At 38.4% G+C, this 14,755-nt stretch overlaps 2 long non-coding RNA genes across 3 annotated transcripts in view; one reads left to right on the forward strand and one right to left on the reverse strand.

The window, feature by feature from the left end:
• Positions 1-14,755, forward strand: part of LOC309608954 — a 1,139,914-nt gene that overhangs the window by 1,111,281 nt on the left and 13,878 nt on the right. The gene's annotated exons all lie outside the window — the stretch shown is intronic.
• LOC309608949 overlaps positions 6,709-14,755 on the reverse strand; it is a 136,525-nt gene continuing 128,478 nt past the window's right edge. For both annotated transcript variants that reach the window (XR_014233165.1, XR_014233166.1), the window contains one exon: positions 6,709-11,286. This is a non-coding gene — a long non-coding RNA (uncharacterized lncRNA). The remainder of the gene's footprint in view (positions 11,287-14,755) is intronic.

Below are 14,755 nucleotides of genomic sequence, written 5' to 3' on the forward strand. Positions count from 1 at the left end.
GAGTGTGAAGAAATATCTTATTGTGGTTTTAATTTGCATTTCCCTAGTGGCTAATGGTGTTGAATAACTTTCCATATGCTTACTGGCCATTTGTATATATTCTTCAGAGAAATGTCCATTCAAGTCATTTGATCCTTTTTTAATCCAATAATTTGTTTTTTTGTGTTGAGTTATAAGAGTACTTCATATACTACTTCATAGAGCCAGCCATAAAAAAGAATGAAATAATGCCATTTGCAGCAACATGAATGCAACTAGAGATTATCATACTAAGTGAAGTTAGTCAGAAGGAGAAAGACAAATACCATGATATCACTTGTATGTGGAATCTAAAATATGACACAAATGAACCTATCTATGAAACAGAAACGGAATCACGGGCATAGAGAACAGACTGGTGGTTGCCAAGGGGGAGGGGGTTGGGAAGGGATGGAGTGGGAGGTTGGGGTTAGCAGATGTAAGCTTTTATATACAGGATGGATACACAACAAGGTTCTACTGTACAGCACAGGGAACTATATTCAATATCCTATGATAAACCATAATGGAAAAGAATATTAAAAAAAGAACGTATATATATGTATGACTGAGTCACTTCACTGTGCAGCAGAAATGAACACAACATTGTAAACCAACTATACTTCAATTAAAAAAAAGAGTTCTTCATATATTCTGGATAATTAACCTCTTATCATGTGGTTATCATGATAACCACATGATATCATGTGGTTATCACATCATCTTATCTTTGATGTGATAACTCAAAGGACATATGTGGTATCTAGAAAAGGCAAATATAGAGAGATAGAAAGTTGAGGTTGCCAGGGAACCTGAGGGAAGGAGCTAAAGGGGAGTTATCACAAAAGTGTTTAATTTTGGTGAAGTCCAATTTATTCTTTCTTTTGTTGCCTGTGTTTTGGTGTCAAATTTAAGAAATCACTGCCAAATCTATGGCAATGGTTGAAGACTTTTCCATGTGAAGAATTTTCCCTATGTTTTCTGCTAAGACTTTTATAGTTTTAGCTCTTACATTTAGGTCTTTGATCCACTCTGAGCTAACTTTATATATTGTAAGGTTCAATTTCATTCTTTTGCATCTGAATATCCAGTTCTCTCAGCAAAATTTATTGAAAAGACTGTCCTTTCTCCAGTGAATGATCTTAGCACCCTTGTCAAAATCAGTTGACCATATGTGTGAGGGTTTGTTTTTGGGCTTTCAGTTCTATTCCTTCGGTCTATTTGTTAATCCTTATGACAGTACCACACTGTTTAGATTACTGTAGCTTTGTAGCAAGTTTTGACATCAGGAAGTGTGAGCCTTCCAAATTTGTACTTCTTTTCCAAGATTGTTTTGGCTATTTGGGGTCCCTTGACATTCCATATGAATTTAGGATGAATTTTTTTTTTTTTTTTTTTTTTTTTTTGGCCATGCCATATGGCCTGTGGGATCTTAGTTCCCTGACCAGAGATCAAACTTGGGCCCCTGCAGTGAAAGTGCTGGGTCCTAACCACTGGAATGCCAGGAAACTCCAAGGATAAACTTTTCTATTTTTAAAAAGTTGGGATTTTGATAGGGATTGCATCAAATTTGCAGATCACTTTAGGTAGTAATATTATCTTATCAGTAATGCCAAGTCTTTCAATCTGTGAACACAAGATGTCTTTGCATTTATTTAGGTCTTTAATTTCCTTCAGCATTGTTTAATGGTTTTCAACATACAAATCCTTCACTTCCTTGGTTAAATTTATTTATAAGTATTTTATTCTTTTTTATGCTATTATAAATAGAATTATTTTCTTAATTTCCCTTCCAGAGTCTTCATTGCTAGTGTACAGAAATACAACTGAGTTTTGCATGTTGATTTTGTATCCTACAGCTTTGCTGAATTTGGTTTTTAGCGCTAACTCGTTTAACCTTGAACTCAAATCTGTGGATACTGTCAATGCCCAGGCACTGGCATCCGCAGCCAGACTCCTGAACTAGTAACATGTGAGAAAAAGGCAGGAAGCTCTTCCTCTTTCTGCCAGTAGAAGAAACTGCAAGTCTGAGTCCCTGGCACAGAAGTAGCAGCAGCATAAACTACAGCATCTCATTCTCAGTGGTGGAGGTGGAGGCAGGTGGTAGCAGGGATCAGATCCGTTCTGCAAGGTCCTCTGAGACACTGTTCTAAGAAGCCTACCTTTGGATCTGGTCCCCTAACACTCCTGATGATCCTGTGAACCACCCAATTTTATTTAGCTTAACCCCTTTACTGATCAATCAATCAGAGTCAGCTTCTGTTGTTTGCAAATAAGAATCCTAGTGATATACTATCCACAATGGCACATGCCCCCATTCTCTTATCCAACGTTTTCTCTATAGTATTTACCACTATCTGACCCATCTGTTCCTTAACTGGCTCTGACACTGGAATGGAAACTCCACGAGGATAGAGTCTTTCATTTTGTTCACTAATTATGACTAAAACAATGCCTGCTGTGTATATATTTCACTTAATACAATCTGTTGAATGAATGAAACATCTAACACTTGTTAACTCATTTAACCCTGACAACAACCCAGGTCTGTTAAAAGCGAAAACCTGTGATGTTTATTCACAGCTCTATATGTGTGATTCCACTTCTGAAACATAACCCTTTCCAGCTCTGTGCTCTATGCTTCTAGGCAGAGCAACATGCTGGAGATCAGCAGGGTCCCCAGTGGGCCCTCCTCCAGGGACGCAGATACGCGCTTGTTATCATTTCTGTAGGACCCTGACTTGCCAGCTATCGTCTGGGACAATTAATATTCGCTTTTCCAAAGTAAGTGGACATTCCTCTCTTTTTCTTTCAGACTTTCATATTGGATATTAGAAAAGCCAAACTTAAATGTCTGCAGAAACACTTAGTTGAATACAAAAGGTGTCCCCAGACCATCTCAGCCACAGCAGGATTAATCCACCTCTGAAATCATAGAGGAAATAGAGAATGAGCTCGCTACCTGGCCCGCTGAGATGAAGACACTCCACTTTCCAAATTACTCACTCATAAAGGGTCTGAAAATGCCCTCTTGTCCAAAACTAGCTCACTTACACCTGCTGAGAAAATGATGCTCTTTTCTAGAACACAAGTTTCAGGACCTGCCCTACATTTACCTACCTCTTATAGCCCTCAGCTCACCCAGCTGCCTCCAGTTCATTCTTTTAAATATCCATTTTAACACTTGCGTGGAACGGATGCATGCAAGGGTTACTGACCTGTTTATGACCAACTCCTGTATCTTTCTCCGTGTGAAACCACCACAGCTTGTATACAAGCCTTGAATGGCACGTAACTTTAGAATATGTGTTTAATACACGATCGCTGATTTGACTGTGATCTGAAATGTGCAGCCAATTGAAAGCATACTTTCCAGAAAGCAACGTATTTTTTTTCCACAAATACTAAGAAGTGTTTCCTAGCAATGCTACCTGGAAAGGCTCTAGCAGAGCAAAAGGAAAGCAAGCACTGGAGGGGTGGAGTGAGTACACAGCTCATTGTGAGGTCCAGATGAAAGCCCAGTAATGGAGGCTGACTCCAAATGGGGCAGAGCAAATTCCATCCAGTGTGAGGCTGGGTGCAGGGAAACAAGGCTGGCGGGCCCAGTGGTACAGATGTGGGAGCTTCAGGAGCAAAGCAAGGTCATTCCGGGAACAACAGCTAAACACAGCGATAGGAAAGCGGGGTCAGAGGCTCACCTGGGTCTCCCCCGCACCTGCAGGGCACTCGGCTCATTCATTCATTTATTCAACAAATACTAAGCTGATATTCAACAGATAACAAGCATCTACCATGCACCACGCATCCTGCCCGGAGCTGAGGATCTAACCAAAGTAAAACAGACAGCCTGGCCCCTACGCTTAGGGAGCTTACATTTAGCACACAGCAGTAACTGAATCAGTATTTGATGAATTAATCAACTGAGAAAATGGCTGAGTCAACACTTCTCTTTTTTCTAGTATGATATCTTCATGTGCCACACTACAAGGTGAAAAAATGATGATCTCAAAGAAGCTGTCAAGAAGTTGGCCAAGATATTTGAAATTTAGTAAGAAGACTTCTAAAGACTTTATATATATGAAGACTACATATATAAAGACTTTATATCCACTCTTACTAACAATAACCCTTGTGCACAATGTTTCTTGACATTATTTAAAGATAGTATGAAATCATCATGATTAGACATGAAAAAATAATGTTCACTTGTCTCATTTATTTTTAAATTTGATGGGATATGTATTTTATTATATATTTATAATTTATAAATACATTAGAACATAGTTTATAACACTCTAACGAATGGAGTAGTACATATACATAAATAAATGTAAGTAGATTGGAGATAGGCACTCAATCTTTTTTTCATTGCTAGGAGTTTGCAGTTAAAATTTGGACACCATTTTTTTAGATCCTTGAGCACAGACTAGCTGGTGAGTAATTCCAAATCGATCCACTCAGGAGAGCTCCAATCCTGCATGTCCCATCCAACCAGGTTTCTCTAGTTCTGAGGCAAGTGGGGCTGAGATCTGGAAGAAGGGAGGGAGCAAGGTGCATTCTAGGACTTTGCACTAGAACACTAGAACAGTATGTGTAAAGGGGGCTTGGAGAGCTGGACTAGAGACAGGCTGGAGAGAAAGGGATGAGTGACGAGGCCAAGAAGGTAGTGGGACTCTGATGGTGCAGGATCTTAGAGCCATAATAAAGACTCTGGATTTTATTGGAAGTTAAATCAAAGCACATTGCAGGTTTGTGAGCAGGAGAATGATATGATCTGTTCATATTTTTGGAAACATTACTAAGTCCTTCAATCCAGCTTTGACATGGAATATATTTTTACCACCAACTGTCTGATTTGTCTGTCTCAAATGACTCTAAATTGGGAAAGGAAAGCAAAGGCACGTAGATTGATCTGGCCTAAATGACCATATCTATCACATTAAACACATAATTATTTCTGTGACGTGATTTATCCATACATCAGGTTATTGAGATTTATCCTTGATGGTATGTGTAGCTTTAATTCATTCCTTTAAACTACTTGCAACTCCTTTAAACTACAATGGTACAATACTATACCATTATATAAATATGTCACAGTGTATTTATCCATTCTCCTGTGAATGGTCAGGTATGTCTTTTCAGTTTGTCATTATTGAAAATCAGTGCAACAAAAAACATTCTTTTATATGTATCCTTGAGTACACATAGTCTCTAAATTCAAACCTGGTGGGAAATTGTTGGGACAAAGGTGTTTGCATTCTATAATTGTGTTAGATGGTGAAAATGCTCTCCAAAGTGATTCCACAGCAGTGTGTACAAGACTTCTCATTTCTCTGCACATTTGCCAACAGTTGTTATCATAAGATTTTCTAAATTTATGTCCACTGATGGATATAAGTAAGCCTAAACATCAATTAGCACATTTATTAGATATTCTGCTTTCCTCTTTGTGAACTGTCAATTCCTATCCTTTGCTCCTCTTTCTACCCCATTACTTATCTTTTTCTTACCAACTGGTATGAATTCTCTGTAATTTCAAGATACCAACCCCTTGTTAATATTTACTTTCCAGATATTTATTGTTAACTCGTCTTTACACTTTTGTTATAAATCTCAGTCAACAAAATGTTCTAACTTTAATGTAGTAAAATTTATCAACATACTTTTAAAGTTTGTGATTTACATTCCTTGCTGAAGAAAACTTTCCTAGACATTTAATGTCACAAAAATATTTTTTATTCTTTTCTAAAAGTTATTCCTCGTACATGTAGGTCTTAAAATCACCCAAAATTTACTTTTCTACATGCTATAAAGTAGGAATACATTTTCGCCTTTTTTCTGTAGGGATTTCCAGTTGTTTCAGGCACCGTTCCTTAAAGAATTCTTCCTTTCCTCATCAGTATCTAATGTACCTTCTGTATATAATGAGATTTATATAAGATTTATATAAGAACCGGTCAGAATGGCCATCATCAAAAAATCTACAAACAAAAAATGCTGGAGAGGGTGTGGAGAAAAGGGAACCCTCTTGCACTGTTGGTGGGAATGTAAATTGATACAGCCACTATGGAGAACAGTATGGAGGTTCCTTAAACAACTAGAAATAGAACTACCATACGACCCAGCAATCCCACTACTGGGCATATACCCTGAGAAAAACACAATTCAAAAAGAGTCACATACCACAATGTTCACTGCAGCTCTATTTACAACAGCCAGCACATGGAAGCAACCTAAGTGTCCATCAACAGATGAATGGATAAAGAAGATGTGGCACATATATACAATGGAATGTTACTCAGCCATTAAAAAGAAATGAAATTGAGTTATTTGTAGTGAGGTGGATGGACCTAGAGTCTGTCATACAGAGTGAAGTAAGTCAGAAAGGGAAAAACAAATACCATATGCTAACACAAATATATGGAATCTAAAAAAAAAAAAAAATGGTTCTGAAGAACCTAGGGGCAGGACAGGAATAAAGACACAGAGGTAGAGGATGGATTTAAGGACACGGGGAGGGGGAAGGGTAAGCTGGGACAAAGTGAGAGAGTGGCATGGACATATATACACTACCAAATGTACAACAGTTAGCTAGTGGGAAGCAGCCGCATAGCACAGGGAGATCAGCTCAGGTGCTTTGTGACCACCTAGAGGGGTGCGATAGGGAGGGTGGGACGGAGACGCAAGAGGGAGTGGATATGGAGATATAAGTATACATATAGCTGATTCACTTTGTTATACAGCAGAAACTAATACAACAATGTAAAGCAATTATACTCCAATAAAAATGTTAAAAAAAAGAAGAATTTATATAAGAATATATAAGATTTATATATTCTATTCTGCTCCGTTGGCCTATACTTGAGCCAATAGCTCATTGTCTTATTATTATATCTTTATGAAGGTCTTGGTAGCTGATACAACAAGTTCCCATATTTTGTTCTTCATAACTCTTATTTATACTTAGTCCTTGATCTTCCAGACAACTTGTAGGATCTGCTCTTTAACTTCACCAAAAACACTGTGATTATCTCTCATTCCTTAGCATACTGTCTCTTCCTTTATTCAGGTCCTTCTTTCTGTCATTCAGTAACATTTTGTACTTTTCTCCATATGTGTTTTACAAATATTTTGTTAGATTTATTCCAAGCTGACTTTAGTTTTGGTTTTAATAATTCATGTTTTAATAATTTGGAGATAATTTTCAAGGCATATAATCAATATTGTCCTTTTCTTCCCAATTCTTGTAACTTTTTAAAACATATATTTCATTGCTTTGTCCCCTCAGGACATTGCTGAATAGAAACAATAATAGCAGACATTCTGGTTTCCCTTACTTTAATAGAAATGCATCCAAAGGCCCGCTATTAAGTCTGATTATTTTTCCTGTAGGCTTTTTATGGATTATTTTTTAGGTTAAGGAAGTTCCTTAATATTCCCAGTTTTCTAAATGTTCCTTTTTTCCCATAAATTAATGCTGAAGTGTTCGTTGGGATGGCTATATGATTTTACTCCCTTAATCTGTTAATGTATATTTCATGAATTGATTTTTTTGATGTTAAACTGTTTTTGCATCTCTAGAATAAACCCTACTTGGTTATGATTTATTTTATTTTCTACATTGCTGAATTTCATTTTGCTCATAGTTAATTTAATATTTTTCATAAATGAGATTGATCCATAGTCTGTCCCATTTTATTTTCAAAGCTTTACTAACTTAAAAAAATGACTGAGGTGACTTTTTCTCTTTCTCTATATAAAGATTATCTGACATTTAAAGTTTTAATAAAGCTCAGTTACAATACCCTCTGGGCATGCTTTTTTTGAGGGAATGAAAACTTCTGAATATTGATTTAATAGTGTTTACAAGTTGTTCACATAAGTTATTTATAGTATTGATTCTTGATCTTCTAAGTCTCCACTGCATTTGTAGGTACATTTCCCTTTTCATTCATAATACTGTTTCTCCTTTTTTTCCCCTTTATCAGTCTTGCTAGGCTTGTCTATTTTATTCACTCCTTCCAATAACAAAGCTTTCAGCTTTGTTGATTTTCTCTAATTGTATTTTTGTTTTCTATTTTGGTGATTTCTTGTCCTACTTTAATGCCTTCTTTTTGCTTCCTTTGAATTTTTTTTAATAATATGCCCTAATTTGAATGCCTAATTCTTTAATTTTCAACTTTTTATTTTTCTCTAATATGAGATTTAGGTATAAATCCACCGCCAGGAACCACATTAAGTGCATCCCACATTTATTCTTATTATTATTATATCATTTAATTCTGAAAACCTTTTCCTTTTCATCATTATTTCTTCTTTGACCCATTAGTCATGCTGAAGTAATTTTTTGGCAGCCATACTTTGGGTAATATTTTTACTATTGATTTCTGTGGCAGACACTGTTAGTCACCTATCCCAATATCCATTCTATTTTCGTTCTTTGTAACAGAACCCTGAGTTTGAGGTCGCAATGTGCTCAGTTAATGGACATTTTCCAGCCTCTCCTGCAGCTAGATCTGACCATAAGACTAAGTTCTGATCAATGAGCTGTTAACTACTAAGCATATCACACTTAACATTCTCTGAACACAACTACTGATGATCAATCACTACCAAACATCTATTCCCAAAATCCCCACCACCTGCACCATCATCCACCCCAGGTTTTTGGGCCAAAAACCCAAAAGTCCTTCTTGATTACACTTTGCTCCATACCCCACACCCAATCCATCACAGTGTCTTATCAGCTCCATTTCCAGCTGCTATGAACCTAGTCCTAGCCACCATCTTCCCTCTTTGGAATATTCTAGTAACTTCCTGATGGGACTCGAGGTCTCTTATTTCCCCAAAACTTCATCCTGCATAAGCAGCCAGTGAAACTCTTAAAGAGGAAATCAGATCATTGCATCCCCTGCCATAAAATAAACTCTCATATGGCTTCTGCCTTGCAATCCGAACAGAAGACAAACTCCTTTCACTGGCCACAATTCATCACATGAGGCCCTGTGTGACCTGGCCCCTGCCCACTTCCCATCCGCTTCCAGCTACACTGCCATTCTGTCAGCTCTTAGATGTGCTAAGCCCTGCCCACCTCAGGATGCTCTTTCTGCGTGAAGCAGTCTGCCTCGGGGCACTTCCTGCCAGCCAGAACTTTACCTGGGTGCCTCCCTCTCATATACCACCTCTCCCCGGCCACCTCACATCACCCTCAACCTATTACCCCAATTTACCTGCTTTACAGCACTGCAGTTTTCATTACCTGCAATTACTTTCTTTATTTTGCTCATTTTCCGTTATTTATGTTCCTCACTATATGATAGGTTCCTAGAAGGCAAAGATTTTTTTCTTTACTTTTGCTTTTAGAACAGCCCACTGACCACCACTGGTGTCAGCAAATACAATATATCATGTATAATACTGGAACACACACGCCATATAGTTATTTGAGGTATTACATATGGTAGTATATTATATACGATGTCTAATGTGTTATATAAAATACATTCTATATAATATACAATGTACCATGCATAATATACAATGTATAATATATACTATGTAGTAAAGTATACAGTAGTCAATCTACCATAAACAACGACAACTAATAGGAAAGTCTTTTAAAGACATACATCTTAAAATTTTTTAGTCCCACTTCTATAATTCCTCCAAAGTCACACAAACACACAGAGAAAGACAAAGAAAAGGAGCAGAAAGGGGGAAACAAGAAAAGGGAGGGGATAAAACAATTTGAAAGAGGATCCAGCTGATGCCAAGCCCCTGAGTTCACAGAGGACTGGACTTGCTTCCCGGTCCTCACCTTGAGGAAAGGAGTGGCAGGTGGTACCCAGGTGGCACCTGTCTGTGAGCCTGAGAGGCACCGTAGGCTGTAGCACGAGCTAATTAGCAACATACGGTTGTCACTGTCACCTGCTTCACTCTCTGCCAAGTGAATGGACCTGTGGTCCCCTCTCATGGAGCCTTGACCTCTCAGGGCCTGCGTATGAACGGTGGAGTGGTAGCAATAAGGGTACTTCACTGGAGTCCGTTTTCTCCACAACGCAGTCCATGCTGGGAGTCATGGAATCCGTTAATTGCGAGGATTCTTAAGAAATCAATTACTCCAAGTCCAAATGGAAAAATAACTAATGAAACAGCATCTTGTAGATGCCTTATTTAGCTATATTTCTGGGTTTTAGCGTTTAGAAAACCAGGTCACATTTTTCAACCAGGTCATGTTTTTTGCATCTCCCCACAGTTGGCCTTTTTCTTTCATCTTAACGTGTGATTTTCTACATCTCTTGATTTCTACTCTTGAATTCTATTTCCAGTCACCATATGCTTCTTTTCAGCAAGCAGTAACTTGGAGCAATTTTGCCCACAAGTTTTGGAAAGTAAAGACTATGGAAGATAAAACTAGAATCGCCCCTCCCCATGGGCTTGGGACTTTCTGATTTCATCAGTGTCACTGAGCTCTCTGGTCCTCTCTAAAGGACATTGCCATTCTCTTCATGGTAAATAGGAAGGAAATGAAGGCAATTAGAGCCCTTAGGATGTAAATTTCAGTGTTGGCCGAAAGGTTCTTTTTTTCCCAATCCTGCTTTTGTAAGCAAGCTCTGGTGGGACTAAACCTGGAAAGCTACCACAGCTCCATGACAACTGGTCAGCCCAGCCATGGCGACCATCTCCATGTGCACATCACAGCCATTTACAGACATGCATATGCACACTGCAGGATAAACATTCACTTCTGCTCTCCCCAAGAGGGGATCATTAGCAACCAGTGAGTACAAGGTGAGCTGGGGAAGAATACTATTAACACGTCAGCCTTTTGCTTGATGAACTCAGTTGTTTCTTCTTATTGATTATACTAAGATGAAATCATTGTCCTCTTTTTTGTATGCTGTACCACATATAAGCACTGCCTTTCTATTCTTGCTCATCAGATTAATGATACACTTTTTTCTCAGTGTACATATCTGTGTGTAAAGGAGAAAGGGGTAGAATGATTCTCAAACAGGGATCCAAAGTTCTATGGGAAATGTCTTTTAGCATTCTCCTTATTTTGAAATCTAAAAAATAAATCTTTCACCAGTTATACATTTTTTAATGAAGGAACAAATCTTATGTATCAAGCAACTGAACCCCAAATGATGACACAATGGACACAGTCCTGCACAAGAGCACTCCACTTACTCACGTTTGCATGAGATAGCCTTCTCTCCCACAGGGTTGCACTCTCACAATGGAAATACAGCAGGAGGATTTCTGAAAGATTTGAAACAAGGCATTTAGAATCACTCCAATAATTCTCACAAAGATATATTTCCATTCCTGAGTTGATCTGGGGACAGATCAGAAGCTAGTCTTTTTTATGGAATATTACTCAGCCATGAAAAAGAATGAAATTCTGCCATCTGCAGCGATGTGGATACATCTAGAGAATATTATGCTTAGTGAAATAAGTCAGACAGAGAAAGACAAATACTATACATTACTTATATGTAGAGTCTAAAAAATAATACAAATGAATGTATATGTAAAACAGAAACAGACTCACAGATATAGAAAACTAGTGGTTACCGACGGAGAGAGGGATGGGGGAGGGGCAGATAGGGGTACAGGATTAAGGGATACAAACTACTATGTATGAAATAGATAAGCAACAGGGATATAGCACAGGGAATTACAGCCATTATCTTGTAATAACTTTCAGTGGAGTATAATCTGTAAAGATATTGAATCCTTATGCTGTATACCTGAAATTAATAGTGTAAATCAATTATTCTTCAATAAAACAAATCCAAACAATGGCTGTTCAGTCATGGAGTGCCTGATATTGTCCATTATGCTGTCCAGGGTTCTAGGGGAACAATGGTGAGGCCAGACAGATACAATTCCTACCATCAAGAGTCCAGAGGAAGACTTGGGTAGTAACTACAGAATTATACAAATAAATGTAAAATTTCAACTGTGACAAATGTTATGAATGAGAGAGACAAAGAATTTTAAGAACACTGTGATGTATTAGGATGAAATGGAATTAAACATTTACACCCTTTGCCATGTGACTTTGAAGTACCTCCCACTTGAGTAAATGAAATATTCTTCCTTGTCCCACTGATGCTGAGCCAGTCCCTGTGACTTACTTTGGTCAACGACATGTTCACAAGCCTGACATGAGCAGAGGTTTTAAATGTACATGCAGGGTTTGGCTTGGCCTCTTGCATTTCTGTTTTAGTAAGAAAAAAAAAAAAAAAATTGCCCCAGGCAGCTACTGGTCCCAGATAGGAGGAGACAAATGAGATAGATTCAAACCTAACCCACAGCCTCAAGCCAATCCCAGCTGAGGCTAGCAGAGCCTTAGCCAACTCACAGATCTGCAAACATGAATAAAAAATGGATGCTGCTGATGAAAAGCTACTGATTTTGGAATTGTTATGCAGAATGATCATAGCAGAAACCTGACTGAAACAAATATACAATAGATACAGTAGGTTCATTCAGGGAGGTCAGGAAAGGCACTCTTGAGGATATGACAATGGTAGGGAGCCTTGTAATTTTACTTAAAATACCAAACCTTAAAAAGACCGTATCAGGATTTATTTTCATATTTCTACTTTTCAATTTGATGCTTTTTGTTTGTTTGGTTAGTCACCGTCCTCAAGGTCCTTGACTTTTTGTTGGTCAATATTTGCTAATATAGTGCCTCAGCCTTGTACTGGCCTGGAGAGCCTGGTGTCAAGAAGGAGAGACCCCAAGAGAGCTATGACCGGGTCATAAGCATATATCTACATACCAAAGAAACCAATGGTGAGTCCACCACTTCCTCTCCTCAAGGTGATTAGAATCCAAAGCAGGAGATAGTAAACAGAGAATCACACAAATAAAGGCAAATTTTCAATGATACTAAATGTTATAAAGGAGAGATACATGGGATCCAGGCATATGGGGAGCCAAGGAGTATGGATTACAGAGACTTGGACAAAACTGGAAGAAGAGACAGTGGCATCTCTGAGATCAAAGTACCAAGACTGAAGGAATATGACAAGAGAAGTAGAAGGATGTTCCAGGTGGAAGAAGAAAGGTAAAATGACTGGAGGAAACCACTGGGGGGAGGGGCCTAAAAAGCTTTCATAGCACTGAAATTGAGTGGTACTGTAAACATACCACACTGGCAGGTACAGCTGCGGACACGTGAGCCACGCTCATCTGTCTTCCCATGAGGTCAGGAAATGTGTCTTTTACACAGTAAAGGAAGAATCTAATTTTACAAAGTAAAGGAAGAATCTAATTTTACAAAGTAAAAGAAGAATCAGGGATTGGAGCTACCTGATCCCTGACATCAACTTTGTACCGGGGTACTAGGTAAGCCTCCAATCAGTGTGTTTAAAGAATACAGGTGGATTCTCCCATGATCCTAAAAGGAGTCACAGAGTATAAGAACTGAAAGGGATCCTAAATCACCAACATTCTCATTGAATAGATGAGGAAAATGCTCAAGACCACACAAGCATGCAGTGACAAGCCAGCGATCACATTTCACAGTCTGGACTCCCAGGTCCACTCCGTAATCCTACATTCAGGTATGAGCCCACATGGTCTTCAAAGTCCAACTATCAGGTTTGATTGAGAAAGCAACCCCATGTCTTCAGGGAGGAAAAGGAACCTCATTCACAAAGCAAGAATCATCAGATGGAGAGTCAGGCCCAGTTCCATAACATACATCTCAGTCCTCCTCCTCAGCAGACTTCCTGTCATTCACTCCAACCATATTGCTTCACACATCTGCTTTTGTTCTGTTGAGGAGGTAACCCTTGCCCAGAGTGGTCAGCACCAAGCACTGAATGCTGTCCCAAACCACACTGCTCTGACATGTTTCTTAAATCAATGGAGATTTCTCAGCACCACTGCCCAGAGCTCTGCAGGTTGTAGATGGAACAACTGAGTGCTATCATTCACAGAGTGTGCAATGCAAACAATGCCCCCCTGAGGTTGTTCAGTGCACCACCTGAACATATGTACACAGCAGTCCTGAGATTTCTGCTCTCCAAACAATAAACCATCATGGTAGCCAACAGTCTGAGGAAATCTTGTGCATTCTGTTTCATTCTAATAGTAGACTCTTTCTAAAGGGTAAAGGCAGCTGCAAGAAGAAAGAAGAATCAGGGATGGGGTTATCTGATACCTTAGAAAAGCTCCATCTTGAACTTTTAAGCAAGCCTAGAATGCAGGTAGAATTTTTTGGTAAACAAAAAAGCTATTGTAATCAACAAGCAAAAAAAAAAAAAAAGGCTTGAAAGAATAAAGTAACTGGGATATTCATTGCCAGTCATTAACCTGATTTTCTAATGAATATGGCATTAGGCACTCATTAACAATCATTTGTGTTTATGTTGAAGAGTGGATGTATAATGAAGGTTGGTAAATGAAAGCAAAATTAAACCAGGGAATTTTGGACACTTATAAAGCAATTAACTTGTTTGGCAGTAATTACACATTGAAAGCTAAATCAAGTGCATTTAGAAAGCCACAAGAGTCGCCACATAAACCAGAGGTGCTTTGCTCTAAGATAATAGAAGAACCTCTCTTTCTTTCAAAATGAAAGAGAAAGGCAAAAGTATGGTGTAAATGATAAATAAGGCCCAGGTCTAATGAAAAGAAATACGGTTACAGCCCATATGTTAGAGAAGAGGCAAGTTACTGAAAAAATAGGACAGCTTAGCTAATTAAAAAA

The sequence above is a fragment of the Balaenoptera borealis genome (genome assembly GCF_965194805.1).
Source record: "Balaenoptera borealis genome assembly, chromosome: 13".
NCBI lineage: Eukaryota > Metazoa > Chordata > Mammalia > Artiodactyla > Balaenopteridae > Balaenoptera > Balaenoptera borealis.